Consider the following 22,756-nt stretch of genomic DNA (forward strand, 5'->3'; position numbering starts at 1 on the left):
CAGTTGTACTAGTACTTCTAGGGTTGGTAGATACTTTCTGTAGGGTAAAAAAGATGTTCTATAGCTCTCCGAGGACAAGTTATTAGTTAATGAGGGTCTATCAGACTAAGTGAAGATTAAGTGCGGAGCAAGACAAGGATGCCAGTTGTTCCACCTTTAACTTGTATATTGAACCCTTTAAAGTCTTAGGTGAAATAATATAATTGCCCCCTTTAGTAGTCCTGAGGGGCTCACAAAAAAGTTAGCTTTGAACACAGAGTATCTGATTTTATGTACATCAGACCACAACAAATCGTACTCTAAAATACAAAAGGAGAATGCAGGTTTTGGTCTTTTTCAGGGTACCAAGTGAATAAAGATAAAATGAAGGTTATGACGTGGAATCTTAACTTGAAAGGAAGTGTGGGGAAGGAGGCAATTAAATACGTATGTATTAATATGGTGAAAGACTTAGTAGCCTTAGCAGAGATTAATCTAAGCATGAAAATTAAAGAGTATAAAAGCTTGCATTCCAGATTGAGAAATGTACCCCAGACAATTTATGGCTGCGTTAATGCGGATAACATGATGATTTTACCTATATTCACCTTACTGTTCGACAATATTCGCCTAGCCTGTGACAAAAAGATGTTGTAGAAGATTGAGGGGCAGTATATTACTTTCATATGGTGCTCTAGAGGGGTCAGGATTGCCTAGAAAAAGTCTCAAAGGAAATGGCTTAAAGGGGGTTTGACTGCATCTGACCTACAGTTATACTGTTGGGCTTTCCAGTAAAAGAACTGTAAAGGACTGATGGGAATACCAGACTTAAGTATGATAGAGAGAATATAGATTAGCCTTTTGTCAGGCTTAACAGAGACAGGGCTCATATATAAATGCGGGTCACCCAATTTAAAAAAAAGAATCAGACTTATGTTCCCCTAAGCAGCCGCCAAATTGTGGTTTGACATAAGAACATTCTTGGGTACCCTGTATTATAGCCTGTCAGAGCCAATTTGGGACTCACCAGGGCCTCTGGAGTGTTTTGTGGATAAGCTGTCCAGTCCTGTTAAAAGAAGGTGATCCAAACCTGCGGAGATTTGGTATGTGAAGGGAAACCGTGACCATGGGAGCTGTGGGGGGAAAGAACATCTGGCCATCTCTCATGGTTTAAATACATGCAGATAACTCCATGGATTAAGCGGCATGTGATCCTTTGTGATGAGATTTCTCAGATGGAGGAGATCCTACAGGACATCTGACCCAAAAAGAAGGAAGTGGTATTGGAACGTGGTGACAGCTTCTGATGGAAGGATGAAACCGCAGTATGGAATATGGGAACACAACCTGCCTAAGGAGGAGATGGAGGAGATTTGGCAAGTATCTTTGAAATTGTTGTATGCTACTGTGAAATCTGCTCCATTGAGAAAAAAGCATCTCTTTACTATTTAAACATGCTACTGGTCTCCTGCAAAGCTGGAAAAATGTAAGAGAGTGCAGATGTGCAAGATGTGGACGGAAGGGGACCAATGTTGTGCATATGTTCCTTAAATGTCCAGGTTTGGTCACCTTCTGGCAAGAGGTGGGCAAGGTGTTCAATTCCATAACGGGAAACAGCCATTACATCGCATGCGTAACAACGCCTGCGTTGTTACATTTCAGTACCATTACAACGCAAGTTGTTACAACGACTTACTGTAGGGGGCGCTGAAAAATAAGGAATAGTATAATTTACTATTCCAACACCTTCCCTACTGTTGCACACACTAGAGTTGGAATAGTAAATTATACTATTCCAACATCCAGCGCCCCCTACAGCAAGTCGTTGTAACAACTTACGTTGTAATGGTACTGCAATGTAACAACGCAGTCGTTGTAACGACCGAGTTTTAATTGCATGTGTTGTAAACACATGCGATGTGCAGGTATATATTCTTCCATAACTATTGGTGGCCTGCAGGTAAGTCCCATTTTGATATTATTCAGAATAGATAAATGTGTTGTGGGAGGAGAGGACCCCAGTAAAGAGAGAAGAGCACTACTATTCTATTTGGTCTTTTTGTCAAGAAGGAAAATTTGCAAAAAACGGTTACAAGCTGAGTCTCAGTAAAAGAGTGTCTAATAGCTGTTGACTATGTATGCAGGCTGAATAAAGTGATTTTTAAGAAAAACATATTTTATTTATGAACCTTATGAACTTTGGCAAACAGCAAAGTGGGGTAAACAGTCAAATGATTATATCAAGATCATCTCAACAGGTAATTGACATTGCTAAGGCCTGTGAGTGAGAGAACGGGATTCCTTTAAAAAATAATACAAGATAAAGGAATGCTGCCTGGCTATATAGCATCTCATGTGGGTGTTATTCGTGTGCTCCTCGAACCAATACTGATACCACCTATTGCAGACACACTTGGTATTATGAGGACAAAAAAACAACAACAAAAAGAAGCACCAGTGACATTCTGAGGTAGCAGTCGGCCACTGACAACCTGCTCACCCTGCCTACATTCTGATCCCAGCGGCGAGAGCGAGCCTTGACCAGGACCCGTCTACCCCTACTGCTGCACAAGCGATTAGGCAGATGCTCCGTGGCGGTCTTGCAGCATTCCAGACACGGCACTCATGCAGCCCCAACACAGATCACATGCAGTTCTGTCCCTGGCAACCCACCCAAGGGCCCTCCACAACCATGAGAGATGGACTTTGCACTAACCCACTGACAGATTCCAGGAGGTAGCAAGGCCTTGCAGCAGAGACTACAACAGATTGCAGAAGGACAAGACTGTCTTCAAGGAGTCAAGCAAAACCACCAATGCAAGCGTCACGATGGACTCTGACTATACTCCTGATGCTGCCTGTTTTTAAACTGTTGACACCAACCACAAATCATCTGGAGCATCAGCAGAGTAGACCAACTTTACACAATGGACATGACTCCAGCTGGCATGCAGCCAGAAGGTTTTGGATTTCTTTGAACCAGTGTTCATATCCTCTCTAACACAGGTTAAAGTATGAATGTAAACAGAGGTGTCCTATCGCAGCCAGCTTCATTAGTCCATGCGTCCACATGCTGCCATGCTGATCGACTCTAGAGCCTGATGGACTACGTCCTATCTTGTTTATTTTTGTTTTGTTTCCAAAAGTTGTACCCCACATCCATCCAACACAGGTGCCATCAGTCAGGTGACCGTGTTAATAAAAGGGCACAGGCACAAGTGCTCCATGGCCAGATATCACCCATAACACTAGTGTCCATGTCGTTCTTTACTTTAGCATATGGGCCACGGCCCCAAATCATTTTACATGCACGAGTGTGCAGTACCACTGTAATCTGGGAGAGGATGGCCTGTAAGTGCTAGGTAGCTGAGGTCCAGAGGCCTAGACATCATTACTGCAAGAAGTGCAGTGGCACCAGGCCCTGGCGTGTGAGGGGCTCAGTCCCCCCGAATTATAGGTGATATTATGTATCTAATCTTAAGGCAGTGAGACTATTTCCCTTGCTTGTTTTAGGGTCTTGACCCCTGTGTGGTGTTGTTTCCAACATGCAGTATCCTGCCAGACTGAAAGGACTTTTCAGTTTGTACTTTCTTTTTATCTAGAGCACCAAATAATGAAACTGCACTATATTACTACTTTAAATTACTTTTCTGCTCTTCTTTGTTTTCTTGTCAAATGTAATAGTTAATTTCTAATCCGGGTTATTCTCCTACTTTATTTTTACAATTTGTATCTTGAGGTATCCTTTGTAGGTTCAGGACACATTGTAGACCCGATAAATAAATACTTTTGCTAAAGGGAGAATTCCAAAGTTATGCACTGTACCAGTCATTTTTCCCCTTAATACTTCAGTAAAACTTCCTGAGCGGTCACTGCCATTCCAAATGAAGCCTAGCAGGTCATTTCTGGGACAAGGGTGAATAATCACTGAAGCGAGCACACTGCAGTGCTCAAATGAATAACCAGAGAATGAAGGTTAGCTTATAAATGGGATTAGCAAGTCTTCTACAATGAGACCATAGATCTCTGGGCCTCTAAAGCTGCTGCTCTTCTCAACCGATGTCCCTTGGCAATCCTGTTTATTGCAGCCAAGCAAATCAATTCTGCTTTATTACAGAGAAAAAACGAGGCACCGGGACTTCATGTTTCTAAGCGGTGGCATACAGCTCGACTAGGAAGAAACTTCGATTTGTTCTGCATCAGAGGGAAGAATATTAATCATTAATTATTTAATTTAAATGATATTTTTTCCTTTCTTAAGTATTCTCAGTTTGATCATTAACAAGGCTAAAATTAGGCGATACAGGCAAACTTTAAAAGCAGAAGCAAACATCAAATTGGATGTACACTGTGGATCAGTGTCATTTAGGCTCCACCCTCATACGTCACAATGATGCAATTATATACTCCTATCTGACACTATATTCACTGTGGGCCAGATGTACGAAGATGGTATTTTGCATTTCCTAAATACCGATTCCATAGGAATCACTATTTAGAAAAAGCAAAATGATATGTACTAATTTTGCAATATCCTAATAGCACTTCCTACAAAGTAGGAATCGCTATTAGGGAATCAAAAATAGGAAATGCCATTGCATTCCCACCCAAGTGTAAAATAGGAAATGGTTTGCATTTCTTAAATTGTTATTTCCTAATAGGAAATTGCAATTTAGGATATCCAAACCCAAAGTTGCCAGTAGCCTTAATGCCCTTCTGGAGGCACCTCGAAAAGCGGTGTGCGCATGTAAGTGCACATATGCCCTAAGGCCATATGTGCACTTCATTTTGCAATAAAAAATGCATTTTTACATCCATTTTGTTATTTTGCAAATGGTTACCATCGAATCCAAGTCAATGGTAATAGCATTTCCTAAATGCCCAATTCGCAATTAGGTTATACTATATACACATGCTTTAGGAATATCAAATAGGGAATCCCTATGTGGGATTCCTACATCGCGGTTGCAATTTGCAATTTCTACCAGGTAGAAATCACAAATTGTACGAACGGGCCTTTGTACATCTGAAAAGGCCATTTAGCATTTCTTAACGGGCTGAAATAGTGATTCGGCCGAAATGCTAAATGGCTTTGTACATCTGGCCCTGTACGTCTTAATGTCATTAACGTGTGTGAAGCATTGAAATCCATTCATGACATCTATTCATTGTGGGTACTAAAGATATATATATATGTGTACACTCATGTTCAGTTAAACATGTAATAATGTATTATTTTATTCATGTTTTTTTATTTATTCTCAAAGCTATATGTGCACATGAATACCCTTGCCTGACAACAGACCTCAGTTTAAAAGTATTTTGCCCTGCCAGCATATGCTCCCTTTCTTTGCAGAATGTCATTAGTTAGAGAAAGGTTTATTGTTTATATTAGACTGTTGATAGTGAGTCCTGGAGAGAAGAACTTGTCAGTGAATGTGGACAATAAATGGTCGAAAGAGTCTCCTGTTCATCATGTACCAGGACGGAGTGATGTCCAAGGTTGAGAGCTACAGTTCATGTTCAAAGTAATGGAAAACTAAAGGGATGTTGCAGATGCACTCCAGTAACAACTTCGATGGTTCCTGGTGGTGTGAATCTCCTGTTACATTTAATTGGTGTTCACACTGTTAGAGAAGAGGGATTCCCTTTAGGCTTACTGGGGTAGAGACCTCTCTGATTGCCTTATTCTTGCAAGTGTGAAGCTGTATGCTAAACACTTGGGGGCATATTATCAAGCACGGCGTTAAAATTATCGCCTCTTTAGTGGCAGAAAACTGCCGCTAAAGTGGCGATAATGGGCTTGATAATATGCCGCAGAGAATTCCAATAGAAGCCCATGTTCTGGTGTCAACACCGTTTCTTGATAATATGCCCCTTATTTCCTTTTCCCCACAACTTTTACTGTAGTTTGATTAGTGCTCCCTAATACAGACTCTTATTAGATGATTCCATCTTTGACTTGAGTGAAGGAAAGTTTCATTATGGAACACCTGTTGGCTTACCTTTATTTCTTTATTGTTGTGGCTATCACTATGCTGTATCTCATGTTATTGTGACTTAACCTACTGATATGTTTCAGTTTACCTGCTATCGCTGTAGCTATTGAACTTAAAATTGATTTTCTTATTTACTGGATTGATTGGTAATCTAAAATAAAACCCTTTCCCCATATTTTGCGATTCCTGGTCGTTATCGTGGAGTGGCATTGGCTTCACAAGTTATAAAAGTATCGTTGATGCCTTCTCCCTTTCAGTGCTTCCTGTCAAACAACAAAGGTTTATAAGACCAATGGAGGAAAATCTTTAAAAACTTGACTAAGAAATTGCGTTGTAAGGCCCAGCGCTCTTCAACTGTTTAACTGAAAGACCATGGGCTGCAGAAGTGACACTGCACACCTTTTGATCCTCAGCGGCAGTACAATGTTGACTGCTTGTCCTTTACCTTTTCCCTCAAGAGCCTCCGAATTCGCAGTTCAAGGGCCATGGGAAAGTGAAGAGACAAACCTAAAGATAATCAATATCAAAAGTTACTGGACCTCAATTGCATCACATGGGTCTTTCTCCTCTGTGTGGATCCTCAAACTGAAAACGAAGTACCCTTTAAAGCGCTTGACTCTCATGGTTGCAAGGCAGAGGCGGACAGGGCTGACCGGCTGCAAACCGAAAACTTAACAGCTCGCAAACTATTACTCAATACATCATTGCCCAGCTTTTTTTTTTTTTTTTTTAATGGAACAGGTGCTTTAATAAACACACAAATAGAAACTGAACAAATATATACCGGTTTTTATTGGCTGCTTCTGTTATCTACAAGACCACATGATAATTTCCGCGCCAGACGTCCCTAACCCTTAAAGGTAGCAATAAACCTACCTGTTGCAATACATTTGGCATTTCACAATAATAAAGTTAAACCTACAGGATTTGTTAAGGTGGTTTCACACGGTATAAAAAAGGTATCTGCTTTGGCAATACATTTACCATTGACGAAAATATAGCCTTGCAGCTTTAACTTAACATCAATTCCCTTAAAAAGATCAAGTACCACATTTGCGCTGGCCTAGAATAGATATTAACCTCATTTCTTCCTGTGGAGATGTATGCCTTTTTACTCCCCATATAAAAAATGGAGCATTGTTTGCCTGAGGCCTCTTACTAGAGACCCCTCCAAAATATCATAACATGCAGCACTCTGAACATATTAAACCCAGGGAGATGTCGGAAACAAAAGCTTTACATTTTTTATTTTTTTATTCAGCCTAGGAAAGTGTCTTATTTCATAGGCAGTTTCATTTGTTTCGTCAAACGGATGCCCTGTCAACTTGTGCAGCACTTGACAGAGAATGCCGGAAACCACGTCGATTTTTTTTTCACTATGCAGCCTCTGGTGGCTTTTCTACAGTTTGACATTCTGCTCTTGGTGTCTAGTGGGTGAGATAATTTTCAATTCTCTCCTGACTGTCAGTACTGCTTTCTTCTTGGGTGTGGGTAGTAAACAGTCAGGCTTCCGGTTCCCCTGAGGTCCCCACTGTCAGGGCTTCCTCTGCGTCAAGGGAAGAAGTTCTTTAATCCCCTAGGGTTGTATGGTCTGGGTGGGCTTCCCAACCTCTAATGCTTGAAGTTTCAAAGTGTGAGATCTTGCTGCGATCCTTGGGATTACTCAGTACAAAAAAACTACCCATGAGGTGTTCTACTCAGATGGTCGGGCCCAGGGCACACTTTCCAGAGGGTTGCTTCAGCTTTCACACAGCCTCTGGCACTGATGTTTCCTCTTTCTGGCAACAGTAGGTTAGCTGTATGGGATCTGGGCTTCCCTCCTGTGCAGAAATAATCATCCCGGAACATGGAGTCTGCTACAGCAGCAATTGACAGGTCTTCCATCACAATTAACTGTCCTTGTCTGCACTGCTCAGCCTCCTAGACTTTCTGAACTTTGCAGGGTGACTATGTACAGCAGGAAGACTTCACAGTGCCTACTCTTCAACATATTATCGCAGACCCAGCCCAGCAGACATCTACAAGACCCCTTCCTTCAGGATTCCCAGCAGGTCCACTCTACACTAATCATTGGAGAGAATTAGAGTCTTGGTATGATCAACCTTGGAAAGAGTCCACAACATCATAAGTTCAAACCGGGTGTGGGTCACCAACACATTCCTTACAGATCTTAATCAGCTATGCAGTCCTTCCTTGATCCAATCTTGTCTATTTCTCTACTCTCTGAGCCTGCACAAGGGCATAAGAAGGGATTAAGAACAGAGGTGGTGTTTTCCGTGATTGATGGAGCACCCACCCAACCTAGTGGTGTGACATCATACTGCAATCATTTGCTGCCAGAAACAGAATCAGCCACTGGGTGTCACACCTGTGTGTAGAATTTTGACTTGGATTGAATGTGGCTGCTCTTTCAAAACTTGAGCCAAATATCCCTCAGAGCTAATTCCATTCTACCCATGCCTGCTTCTTCCCCTTGAAACACTTCAGAGTGACCCACTGCTGGGAAGAGAGATAAGTCTGGCCCTTTCCATTGTCACTATCTGGGACAATTCCCTCCCTTAACAGCTAGTGGATGAGCTATGGAAATACCAGTCCTTCCTCTGTCCTACAGCAATATATTCAAAATCCCCATTGGAATGGGTCTATTGTTTGTCTATGTCTTTGAGCTTCCTCCCGGTGCAGCACTGTCATAAATTCACTACGGTAGGCATCTGAAAGAGCTATTGCTGTTAAGGGCTGACTCAATAAAATATTGTTTCATAAAATATATTAAAGAAACTGTACAGGGTTAAAATCATATCATATCATAGAAATATTTATTTGATTGGGACAACAACGGTAAAAGAACAAAAAGCATAGCACATACAATCATACAAATATAACACATATGCATAAAATACAAATAATTAAAATTAATTACCAAGCACAATAAAAGCAGATAAAAAAAGGAAGCCCCTTAGCAGTAATGCATTGGTCAGTAGGGTCTAGAAATCCTCAACATCAGTGCAAACCATAAAAAGCAAGAGACAGGAGATAAAACATGTTCATTGGGGAGCATCTGCAGGTGCATAAGTGTGGGCATACTTGGGTAAAATTCAAGGGCTTCAGCAGCAGAACAATAAACCGCTTTCTAGGTATACTAAAATATTTGCAGAACATTACAAAGTGTAACGTATCCTTCGGAGACCTATTGTAACAGTCGCAGGGCAGCATGGTACCTGGATGGGCCCAGCCGCTGGGTGAGGCCAGGTGGTGATGTAACAGGTTAAATCTAAACCTATGTTTAGAATAGAAATGAGAGGGACCCCTTTAGCCAACCAGGGGAATAGGGTACTACTTTCTGGTAGAGAGAGTTTTCCTGTGGTACAAAATAATGTAGGAGTTAATCGTGTTAGGAAACTGAATTGTTTTATTCAGATACACAATCATAAGCCCATGTGTTAGGATATGTCTAATTAATATAAGTCATACCACTATACAATTTATTAAAAACATCATATTTTATTAAAAACCGGTTAAAAATAAGCAAAACAAAAGCAATTTATAATCCTGTCATAAATGTGCCTGTTGCCAATATACAAATAGCATATGTACTTAAAGTAAATTCTACTAAATTCAAGAGCACAACTGATACACTTTACTTGAGTACAGTTTTTCCGACCCAACAGTACACAATAACTACACCCATCGATTAACAATCCCACAAACTTAAAACAGAGAGACAGAAATAGACAGCACAATTTGTCATTAAGTAACACATCCGTTAATAAATCTCAAAAAGGCTTTTCCTATACACAATATATGAATACAGTGTCTGCAAGAAAAGCTGTTCCCACAGATTGTGTTGTAGTGCTGCGTCGACGCGTTTCGATGGTTTAGTCTAATTGTCCATCTTTTTCAAGACAAAAATTGTTTCATCATCTCTCTTATTATAGGCACTGTTTGGTTGCCGTTGTAATAAACTCCTTATAACATATCTTGATCTCCTCAGATTCGCGGATTGTCTATTTGTTCTTTATAATTTTGTCAACAGCATCTAGTTGAGTGGTATATATATTGTGTATAGGAAAAGCCTTTTTGAGATTTATTAACGGATATGTTACTTAATGACAAATTGTACTGTCTATTTCTGTCTCTCTGTTTTAAGTTTGTGGGATTGTTAATCGATGGGTGTAGTTGTTGTGTACTGTTGGGTCGGAAAAACTGTACTCAAGTAAGGTGTATCAGTTGTGCTCTTGAATTTAGTAGAATTTACTTTAAGTACATATGTTATTTGCATATTGGCAACAGGCACATTTATGACAGGATCATAAATTGCTTTTGTTTTGCTTGTTTTTAACCGGTTTTTAATAAAATATGATGTTTTTATTAAATTGTATAGTGGTATGACTTATATTAATTAGACATATCCTAACACATGGGCTTATGATTGTGTATCTGAATATAACAATTTAGTTTCCTAACACGATTAATTCCTACATTATTTTGTACCACGGGAAAATTCTCTCTACCTAAATCTAACCCTAGCCAAAACAAAACTGTCCCTCAAATTGGGTGCCTGTGCTATGTAAGGCTCCATACCCTGGACTGTTTTTAAGAGCATGCGTCCCCTCGCTATGGGTTTCATCAATTCTGCCTGTTCTCTAGCCAACACAGCCCGCTCTAGAAACAGATCCTTTACCATTTTCAGTTCTAAGAGTGACAGTGAGTGAGGATTAAGAAATATGTCCACTCTCCCTAGCGTGGTAAAAGCTGTCTTCGCAAAAACAATCCAGGAGATTCTGAGTGCGTGATAAATGGACAGACGGTCTAAAAGAATCTGTCTGTTTAATTTAAATCTCTCCCTGGTCCAAATCTTAACCCAACACAATAGAGGTCTAAGGGTAACTATATCAGATAGCTAACTGGTTCCTCCCTCAGCAAGGTACTTCGGAGGACTTGCACCAACCATCTTAAGAAATGGTTGTCATCGGTCTGTATTTAATCATTCATCATGAACCCCCAGACCTCACCACCGTACAGGAGCTGTGTCACACATTTAACCTGGTAAATTTTAAGTAAAGCATGTGGTGACCAAGAATCCAATATATACGCAAAACTGGACAGTGCACCCGTGGCCTTGACAAACTCAAATCTCTACCCCTCAATTAGAGCCTTCTAGTGTTTGTTCGCATCAAATAACACCCCTAAATAGAAAAAGGCCAGGACTTTGACTATTGTATGATCAGCCACTTTTAAGGTCCCAGAGCTAGTGGACTGAGGGCCAACAACCATAAAATATGATTTAGTGAAGTTAACTGCCAAATCCAAACTCCCCATAAAGGCAACATACTTGTCCAAGAGTAGCTGCAGCCCCACCGCAGTTTGAGCCATGAAAACTGCATCATCATCATCATATAAATATAAAGGGAAGCAATCTCAATCCAACCTGGAATGAAAGAAAACCTTGCTCAAGACCATTATTGTAAAGGGTGAACAGGAAGGGTGCAAGAATACACCCCTGGCGAACACACCCACTCGTGGAAAAAGGCAGAATGCTGTCAGCTGTTTGAGATATCGCACTGAAACCAAGGTGCCCGAGTGCAGGTCAGGTCAAAGAACCACAATGATTGGGCCCACCCTTATATCAAGCAGCAAACCCCACAAGTTTATTCTGTTAACCCTATCAAAAGGAGACATAGGGTCCATGAATGCCAGCAGGAGGGATTACAACCGGGCCACAGTATACTTATTGATAATTAAAAATAAGTTCAAATATTGATTGAACGTTGATCTGCCTGGCCTAAAGCCATATTGGACCTCAGAAAATATTTAATTAGCATTGGTCCACTCCATCAGCCTATTAAGTATTACCCTCCCTAGAATGTGAACTACTGTGTCGATCAATGAAACTGGGTGATAGTATTGGTGATCATCCTTCTCTCCCTTCTTAAAAACGGGCACAATCATGGCCGAAGACCAAGAAGGCAATGCCCCTACTCGTGCAGCAGCATTCAGATCGAAGTCAAAACAGAGCCACTGATCTCAATATCGCCCTGAAACAAATCCGGGTGTATCCCATCAGGGCCAGTGGCTTTGTTTCAAGACAGAGCATGAATGGTCTAGGTAACCAGTTTTTATTTAAAAAGTTATAGAGCACTCTGTCGCCAACTGGTATCCTGGCAATAGCCAATAATACGGAGAGAAATAGAAATTCTGGGAATTGTAAAAGCAGCAGAAGAAGAATGATAAAGCAAAACGACCTGCGTTGAGACTGAAAGCTCAGTTATTTGGGAAAAGAACAGGTTTTGTGGGCTTTGTTAAGCTATGAAGACAGTGACAATCCCATAAGCAAGGCAGGCAGCAGGCAACTGTCAGTTTTACACACAAACCTCATCCCGCGTTCTAAGACCTGTTTTTCACATCATTGCCCTGACAGCTCTTGCGCCTAGGCAACTAACCTCACTATACAACATATCTCCCTCAAATAAACAATTTAAAATCAATTCTAAACTACATAACATTGCTACATGTAATTGTCATATTTTAGCACTTATACATGTACTTCAATATTTTTTTACTTCACCTAGTGATAACATCAGTATGCATATCCTCAATTTGTATAAGCTTTAACAATATAGGGATTCGGAATGTATTTCAAGTTTTTCATCAGACACTATACTAGGCGGAGAGAGCAATGGACGATACAAAGCTAACAGAGTATTTAGGTAGGTGGTAAAATAACGCCTGAGCAGCGGGCTTTTTTAGATGCCCCTTTTATTAGGGACGAGGTCCATGCAGTTTTTTTTGAACTTCCCTCAGGTAAGGCTGTTGGAGTTGATAGAATACCACTAGAATTCTCCAAAGTATTATTTTCAGAATTAGGGGAAGATTTGGTAAAGACATTTCTTAAAGCACAAAAAGGTCAACAAATACCAGATTCTTGGACCTTCACTAATATTGTGATGTTCCTTAAAAAAGACAAACCTCCAAGCAACCCAGAGTCATACAGACTGATCACCATGATCAACAGTGATTGCAAGATATACTCTAAAATCTCAGCCTCTGTGTTGTGTAAAGTTATTACCAGGCTAGTCTTACCCTGGCAGCATTACTTTATACCAGGGAGGGGGACGACAGATCATATACACTGTCATCAGGCTTTTTCAATGGAGCAACTGTCTATGAAAAGCCCATTGCTCTAGACCTATTAGCTCTGGAGAAGGCATTTGACAGGGTGGCCTGGGACTATCTATGGGGGGTTTGTGAAGTGGTATGATATTGGGGAAGGGAATATTAAAGCTATCCAAACTGTATACTATAATTGTACCGCTTAACTCTCCATTATGGGGGGACAATCTGATGTTATCAGGATTTCAAGAGGCACCAAGCAGGGGTGCCCCTGCTGTCCTTTGCTGCTTGCCTTCTATATTGATCACTCATCAGAAGACTAGAAACAAATGTCTTGATAGAACCAATGCAGTTCTATGGCTTGTCCACGAAGATCACACCAAATCCCTTGATCTCTTTACAGGAGGTGGAAAAACTAGCATTAGAGTTTGGGATACTGTCAGGATACTCTTTGAATCAGCTTAAAAAGCAGGTCGTGGGCAATAAGTTACTTCAGGACTTAGTGGGGCTACTGGAGGAGGTGTAGCTGGAAATTATTATTACGGCTAATGTGGAAAAGATTATGTGGTCTAATCTAACCTTGAGTCTTAACAAAACTGAAAATGACTTTCGCTGGCTGGATAAACTCCATATGTCTATTGTGGGTTGCTGCAATGTCGTAAAGATGTTATTTCACCCTAAAGTACTGTATCTATTCCGATCGATCCCTCTAGAGTTTAACAATGGATGGTTTGTGATGATTAAAATGACTTCAGGCCTGATTACAAGTTTGGTGGTGCAGGAAGAGCGGCACACCACTGACAGATTAGGAGTTTTCTCCTGGTCTGGAGGGTGGTTTATTGACATTGCTTCAGCGGTGCCTTTCAAAAAGACACCACAGTGGGAACGTCAAGACCTGTTCCTGGACTGCATGGACTGTGAAAGATGAAAGATGATGCATGCATATAGGGGGCACGCCATGTACCCCCCTGTATGCATTGCATGGGCCATGAGGCACAGTGGGCCCTGTAGGGTCCCTTGGTTTCCTCACCCACCACCCTTACAAATTTGTCTCACCACCGTGGTTAGGGTCGCAGTGAGGAAACTTGTAATATACCTGGTGGTGCCGCAATGGCACCGCCAAGCATATTGCTGCCTCAAAAATGCTGGTCTACTCATGGTCCAACTGCAGTACTCATAATACGCTGATTGGACCACTTGTGCAGCGGTTCCTGACCACCACTGCACCTCCACTGCGGGTTTCGGCAGTCCAACGGACCTCCAGACTCGTAATCGGGTCCATAGTTAGTAGCTTGTTTTGGTCTTAGTCCATGACCCAGCGGAGTCTTAAATTTTTAATGCTACAAAAAGAAAGAGGTGGTTGAGCTGTAGCTAACTTTAAACTCTATCAGTGGTCTGCCGCACCACAAAACATGGCATTCCGCATTGGTGGTACTGAAGCGAGGAGTAGCTCATGGCGACATCTAGTCCACATACTAACTATTGCTTGGGTCAGAGGCCAACAGGTGTCTCTTAAAGTTCACCGAAACCAGTTACTATAAGAAGGTTAAAATTAAGACCCTCCTCGCAACATATAAATTCTGGTCTAACCTTAGGAAGAAAATTGGGTTAGGTAAAGTTAACTACTGTAACCCAATATGGGGATCCTGGAGTCTCCCCCTGCTATTTTGAGACCTTTGGAGTCTTCGGTGGACAGGCATGTGACTTCAGAGGTTGTATGACCTATGCGCAGGGCAAATACTTGCATTACTTGAATAATTACAACTGGATTTTGGGCTGGGTTTTTCAAGTACCTTCAGATTCGAGGTTATCTTCTAAAAAGAGAAAGGGGGTTTGGCGAATTTGCCAAGTCCGATCTTATTGAGGTTATCAGGAGTGATGTTAACTGTACTGTATGACTTATGAGCATTTAATTGCAAACATGCCCGATGACTTAGAAAGACATGCCACTAAATGAGAGCGATGGGTTGCTAGAATGGACTTTAGTTTTTATTACTCTATAGAACTCTGGCGCATTCTGTTGCTATCTGCCGGGCTACAGGCACAACCTTTTAAAACTCTCTTTGATCTTTATTATTAACCAGCAAGAACTGCTAAATGGGAAGGTAGTGTCGGCAAGAGCTGCCCCCTATGTCATAGTCATGAAGCAGATGTTGTACACATGTTTAGCTCTTGCCTGGCTTTCGTGATCTTGACAACCAAATTAATCAAGTTTATGAATACAAAACTGATTCTGGACATAACAATTTCTCCCCAGCTAGTTTTGCTCAGCACGCATGCAGACATGGTCACCAGGGAGGGACAGTATTTTGCCTTTCTAACAATGGCAGTGGTCTGCCTCTCTGTTGCTCTGGCATGGTGGGATTCACTTCCTTCTACATTTCAGCAATGGCTCGCGCGACTACTGTCGATCTATAATCATGAAATTAGTTTATACATTCGTAAGGGCAAGAAAGCCAGAAAGAGGGCAGAACACATTTGGGCTCCACTTCAAGCTTGGACCAAATCTCAACTGCCGTCCACCGGGGAGTGATCGCTTTATACTCCTTGAAAATGGTAATATGGGCCATTATGATGTGGGGTTATGCATTTCCTGTACCCTCTATTACTCTAAACCCCCACCCCCAAATGTATCCCCTTAGTCCTGATATGTAGGGACTTTAGACTGATGGTAATCTCTCTTCTTTTTTCTCTGATTCACATTGATTTGGCTCTGTGAATCTATAGCTGTGGCAGGGTGATTGGCCGCTCGGGCCTAGTTATGCTTTTTTTGGTTTTAGCTTATAGTATCACGTCAAACATCCCCTTCGGGGTGTACACTCTTAAAATCATGTCTTGCTGCATTTTACCTAGACTATTATCCGAGCATAAATGTTTTATCTGTCTGACTCAATGTATTAATGAATTGGCAATGCTTATATCATATTTTTGTAATTTGCACTATCCTTTGTGGAATCTACTGAGAAAATATGTAATACAAATATTTGAAATAAAAACAATGCGCACTTATCAAAGTCAGACTTATTTTTATTTCCAAATGATTTGTTTACTTTGTGGTTGAACTAGGGCGCTGGGTATTTAGGAACGGATGAGAGAGTAAGTGGTATTATGTAGCATATGTTTGATTGATTCACATGTTCTGAATGCACAATAACGTGTTACTTTTACAGTGCATCCTGTCACACTGCAGTTTCCTGTGATTCCAGTACACTGAGGGCCATGTTCACAAGGAACTATCGCTGACTTAACGGCACTTTATCGCAGCCAAAGTTGCGATAAATCTATCGCCCCATTCACAAGCTGGTGTTAACAGCCCACAGCACCAGTTTACCCGCGATAGCAGCCACAAAAAACATCGCCACAGAGGCCCACCGCGACTATCGCTAATGAGATGCAGAGTGGGCGTTCCCGTGCCAAAAGCCGTGACAACATCACACCTCAACATTCTCAACGACCAGCCACATCAGCGATAAAAACACAAAACCAGCGATAAGGCGTGTTAGCACCAGGAAATCTACAACTGCTCTGACCTGGTGTTAAGTCAGACGGCAGCCAGCACCACATCGGAAGGGCTACAGATGCCATGGAGCCACACATCATGCGGCCAAGACACCCAAGAGGGCCACAACACCCACCGACACCACCCCGGACCACCCCTTCCTGGCACAGTTGAAATGCATGTGTCATCACAGAAATGAGCATCACACATTCACTTTCGAAGCAGCAAATAAAACTTTATTGAAATGAACATCGAAATTAGATGAAGACACATGGTGGCTCCCTGCGGGACAGTCCGTAGGTCACAGCCTGCAAAACAAAAAACATGATGAGAAGGTGTGTCCTGCGCACATCAAAGGACAGAGAGAAAGCGAAGGAGAGAGAGAGAGGAAGAGAGGGAGAGAGAGAGAGAAGAAGAGAGTGAGAGAGAGAAAGAGAGAGAGAGAGAGAGAGAGAGAAAGAGAGAGAGAGAGAGAAGGGAGGGAGAGAGATAGAGAGAAGAAGAGAGGGAGAAAGCAGAAGAGAGGGAGAGAGAGAGAGAGAGAAGAGAGAGACAGAGAGAAGAAGAGAGGGAGAGAGGGAGAAAGAGAGAGAGAGAGAGAGAGAGAGAGAGAGCGAGAGAGAGAGAGAGAGAGAGAAGAAGAGAGGGAGAGAGATAGAGAGAAGAAGAGAAGGAGAGAGAGAGAGCAGAAGAGAGGGAGAGAGAGAAGAGAGAGACAGAGAGAAGAAGAGAGGGAGAGAGGGAGAAAGGGAGAGAGAGAGAAGAAGAGAGGGAGAGAGAGAGAAGAAGAGAGGGAGAGAGAGAGAAGAAGAGAGGGAGAGAGAGCGAGAGAGAAGAAGAGAGGGAGAGAGATAGAGAGAAGAAGAGAAGGAGAGAGAGAGAGCAGAAGAGAGGGAGAGAGAAGAGAGAGACAGAGAGAAGAAGAGAGGGAGAGAGGGAGAAAGGGAAAGAGAGAGAAGAAGAGAGGGAGAGAGAGAGAAGAAGAGAGGGAGAGAGACAGAAGAAGAGAGGGAGAGAGAGAGAGAAGAAGAGAGGGAGAGAGAGAGAAGAGAGGGAGAGAGAGAGAGAGAGAGAGAAGAAGAGAGGGAGAGAGAGAGAGCAGAAGAGAGGGAGAGAGAGAGAGAAGAGAGGGAGAGAGAGAGAGAGAGAGAGAGAGAGAGAGAGAGAGAGAGAGACGCCCCTGCGCACCCAGGCCATACTGCTCACCTGCTGCCACCGATGTGTCTCCAACCACGTGCCGATATGTATAGCAGTACACCAGGACACACATCTGATTAAGAGCCATCATCAGAAACAGAGTCCAGATACATGACTGGCACAGTACACACACTTGCACAAGATAACATCGCCTACCCACCCATGCACACCCAGGCAGATGCATCACAAAGGCACCCGCCGCCCATGGAGCATGCCCGCCTATGCACACCCAGGCCTCACTGCTCACCTTCTGCCACTGGCGTGTAGACCGGATGTCCCATCACGTGCCACTGCAAGCCACAAACCCATGGCACCCTCCACACCATGCAGCCACGCTCTGCAGGCCAACAGGTCTCATGTTTAGTGCCGTGTTTTGATTACTCCATGACAGAGGATATATCAGTGCACCCGGCAACATCGCAGACTGCACACCCGCTCAGTTTTGATTTGTTCAGCATTACTTACATCAATTGTGTGTCTTTTGCACACCCGATCAGCCCAATGGGTGCCACTAAGTCTGTGGTCCAGAAGCGAGGCCACCTGGCGGTAGGCCTGCGCTGCCCGCTGGCTTTGGCCTACACTGCGGTCCAGCAGGGCACACGAAACCTGAGTTGCGCGGACCGCCGGGACGGGGCATCATCGCACGGTGCCCACCCGCTCAGCAGCTTAAGGTTTCACTGACTCAGTGCACCCAAAGTCACTGTCACGTGGCGGGGTGCCTGTGCTGGCCGCAATGCGTTGGGTGCGACTAACCCTGTGCAACCCCAGTCAGCGTCACATGGTGGTCTGCCCATGCTGTATGCAGGCCTGGGTTGCCACTAACTCTGTGCAACCCCAGTCAGCGCCACGTGGTGGTCGGCCCGTGCCGTACGCAGGCCTGGGTTCCCACTAACCCTGTGCGCAACAAAACTCTTGTGCCCTTCATGATTGGGAACCGTGGCATCCGTCATCCAGTCACCACGGGCAGAAGAGAATGTGACGTCGTCGGCCCCTTATGTTGGCGGAGTCACATGGCCTGTGACGCCTGTGCCAGATGGGTGTGGTGTGGGTGCAAACCTGCCTTCAGGGAGTGGCTGGGACATGCTGACAACTCAACCAGTGACCTGCACACCACCAGCGAGTTCGCCTGTGATGGGGAGCAATGAAGGCCCCCCTCTGAGCGTAAGCGGAATGGTCTGGCCTGCCATACGCCAGACCAGCGCAGGGCTTGCCACAATGACACGTGGGCTCTGGGCGTGGTTCAGTCCATGTCCGGACATGGAAGTGAGTGATGCGTGTGTCCCTGTTGTAGTGCCACTGGACCCGGTACACCAAATGCAATGTAGCACCCTCTGACTGGCATCCTACTGGATGAGCATCATGGACGCAAGGGACATCACTGCCCCTACATTCATTCACACATTCATACATGACTGATGAAAGACATGACACAGCAGTGCATCAATGGATGTTTATTGCACATCCAGTGCAGTTATGCAGCTGGAGCGGTTCAGGTCAATGCCCAGTACACTACACAATATGGGCCCGTGGGGGGCCAGCCAGAGTCTGTCCAGGGATGACAAATCCTGCTGAAGTGAAGGGTACAGTCCGCATCCTGGTCGCCGTGTCATTAGTCATCAGTCCAGAAGTGGAAGTCCATGTCGCTGTTCAAGGTGAGTGCATCGGAGTGTATCGTGGGTCAGTGGAATATCATGAGGCCATGTGCGGGACCAAGCAAAAACATGCCAGGTGGCGGTAATGAATGCTAGTGCCTGGTCCTTCGACCACAGTCCCCTCCACGTCCTCGTCCCCGGGTGTGTGCCCTGCCCCACCTGTGGGTGTTGCAGAACCGGCTGCCTCAATGTGTGCCACTGACACATCAGGGGCCTGAGTGGATCCGGCTGCCGCAATGTGTGCCACTGACACATCAGGGGCCTGAGTGGATCCGGCTGCCGCACTGTGTGCCACTGACACATCAGGGGCCTGAGTGGATCTGGCTGCCGCACTGTGTGCCACTGACACATCAGGGGCCTGAGTGGATTCGGCTGCCACAATGTGTGCCTCTGACACATCAGGGGCCTGAGTGGATTTGGCTGCCGCACTGGGTGGCACTGACACACCAGGGGGCGAGGATGTGAATGGTGTGGGGGCAGCAGCATTCATCGGCGCCACGCCTTGTGGCGACAATGCCATGGTGGAGGTCTGTAGGGCATGATAGATCCCAGCTACATTCCGATGATGTGCAGCGGTGGCTGCCATCCTTTCCGCCTCCATCCGCACCATGTCCTCCATGAGCCTCTGTATATGTGTCAGCTCACGGCTGGCATCGCTGGAGCCACTCTGAGCGAACAGGTGTTCTTCTCTCCACGTCATGACTCCAGCGATGTCAGTCAGGGCTCGCTGGAGACCATGGGGTGGAAATAGACACCCAAGGATGGCGTCCAGTTTGGCAGCCATGATGCCAAAGCCCACCTGCACCTGCTCAGCCGTCTCCATCTGGCACTCCAGCACACAGCATTGGAAGGCCAATGTGTTGTTCCTGGAGGTCTTGGGAGGGTGCCGGGGCTGTGGGTGCCTCCTGCTGGGTGGTTTGGGTGGTGGGTGGGGTCTCATCGATGTAGCTGGGCTGCCCTGATCCTGGAGGTGAGTGACAGATGAGGTCAATGATGTCTTGGATGGTTTAGGTGTCGATGCTGGTGTTGTCCTCCTCATTATCCATGAAGAGTGGCTGGGACTGCTCAGCAGGAGGTGTTGACGGTGCCCCTGCGATGTGAAGGGGAGATGGTGTATTACAATGTGCCCACATGTGTGTAGACGCACGGTACAGGTTGACATTCAGATAGCATGGCATTGTACATTTATGACAGTCTGTAGATCTGGGCGATGACCCAGAGTCATTGTGGGTGTGCACTGTGCTCTACTTGATTGTGCATGTGTGCCATTATGCCCATCTCCACCCGTCCCCCCAGCACCTGTTGCAGTTGTGTTGTGTCCTGTCAAGCTGTGTCTGGTCCCCCGACTCCGGCCACAGTCTCCACACTGATGACTGTCGACACCAGCTCCTCCATGTCATCCAGCTCCAGCTGTGGCGCTGGGCCCCCACCTCCAGTCTGCATTGCTGCCTTCTGGTTGGCGGAGAGTTTCTCCTTGGTCTTCCGCTTGATGTCATTCCATTGCCTCTAGACCTCGTCTATTGTCTGCTTGTGCTCTCCGACAGCATTCACCTTGTCGTCGATGTCCCGCCATATTGCAGATTTGGTGCCCAGTGACACGTTGGAGGTGACGAAGAGTTGTTGATGGTGTTCCATCACCTCCATGACTATGATCCTGTTCGCCTGCGGACTGAACTTCGTCTTCCTCGTCTTCTTGTCCTTGCCCTTCTCTGTCCCCGAGGTCCCAGGCTGGTCATCCGGGGTGCTTGTGGGGTTGCGCTTGTCCTTTGCGCCTGCTCCAGCTGCCTCCTTGGTGCTTGGGTGTGGGTCAGTTTGTGTGTGGGTGTTTTTTCTGCTTTTATGGAGATTTTTCCCACCTGCCAGGTGTGTGTTGCAGGCCTGGCACTGCTTATCGCTGACTTCTTCTTCGCGCTTTGGCCCATCGCAGGTTTTTTGGTGTTGTGGTTTGTGTTTTTATCTCCATGGAGGTGGTTTTATCGCAGACATTGTCCGCGGTTTTAGCAGACTATCGCAAGCTACCCGCGATGGGCTGCAATATTGAAAGTTGCGTTACGCTACTCTTGCGGTAGTTATCACACGTTCTTGTGAATATACCCCTGATTACCTTATGGAAAATACCTCACAAATCTTCCTGGCAAATGTTGTGACTGACACTGTGAAACTGAAGATCATCTAGAAACCTAACCCTGGGGGATTCTGTGCGCTTTGTGGGCTGTGCGCTCAGGAACAGTGCAAAAGCAACTCTATCTTCCAGTATGAGTTTTACATAAAAAATGGTCACATTCACCGGAGAGCCTCTTGTAGTTGTACTATGTGTAGAATTTCTAAAGAACAGGGCATTGCCATATGTGGGCTCTTGCAGACTGCATGCAGTATTATGCCCTGTGGTACAGTCACTGTTTCCACTGGCATTCTGGGTCACCGGTGTGCAATTGTGATTACCCAACAAGCCTCTACCATGAAGCCTGGTTCATCCGGAAGGGGCCTTTCCTCACGGCACTTGTTGCAATGACGTACTACCCGAAATTACCCTATAGTGCATGCTCACACAAGCATTCAAATCTGCACTGTAATGATAGAAGCGTACACTGGTAATGGGCACGCTACAGTTTATCTATGAGTCACGAAAGCCACATTTTACATATAAACTGAGTGAGAAAAAGACTGCTACACACACATGTGTGCACTGCTGCCTGTGTTGAAACTCTTCTTTTTGGAGGGAACCTCGCGCCTCTGGCGGTCATTATGAGCCTGTATGTCAGTTAGAAAACAATTGAGAAAAGCTGACAATTCTGTAAAACCCAACTCACATTATAAATTGTGTTTTAATTATTGTCTCTCTGATTATTAGAGCTGGGATGTATTTCATGTGTATTTTAAGACCATTTTAAATATGAATTTCTTGTGTTCTGCACGTGCCCGTTCACAATGTGACGCAGTATTATCACCTACAATAGAATAGGTCAGACATTTGTCTCCCCACAAAAAAACTCATTTTATATATATATTCGTTATGTGAAACGCTCTTTGTGTCTCTCACGGCAATGTATCTACTATGTGTTAGTTCCTTCAAGGTATCCTGTTTATGAGAAGTTGATCAGGAGTGCTACCTTCTGCCTGTGGTATCTCTCATGCATTTATATGAACAGAATACACAATTAACAGTAAATGTCCTGATTCTAACTATTCAGGATTTACCATTTCACATAATTAACACATTTCACAAACATGTTTATTGTTGTTTAAACACCTAATTTGAACCTGCTGTAAAATGTTTAAATAAAACTGTTTCTGCAGCTGGGTAAAAATGCACAAAACCG

This window comes from Triturus cristatus, chromosome 5_2 (assembly GCF_964204655.1).
Source record: "Triturus cristatus chromosome 5_2, aTriCri1.1, whole genome shotgun sequence".
Taxonomy (NCBI): Eukaryota; Metazoa; Chordata; class Amphibia; order Caudata; family Salamandridae; genus Triturus; species Triturus cristatus.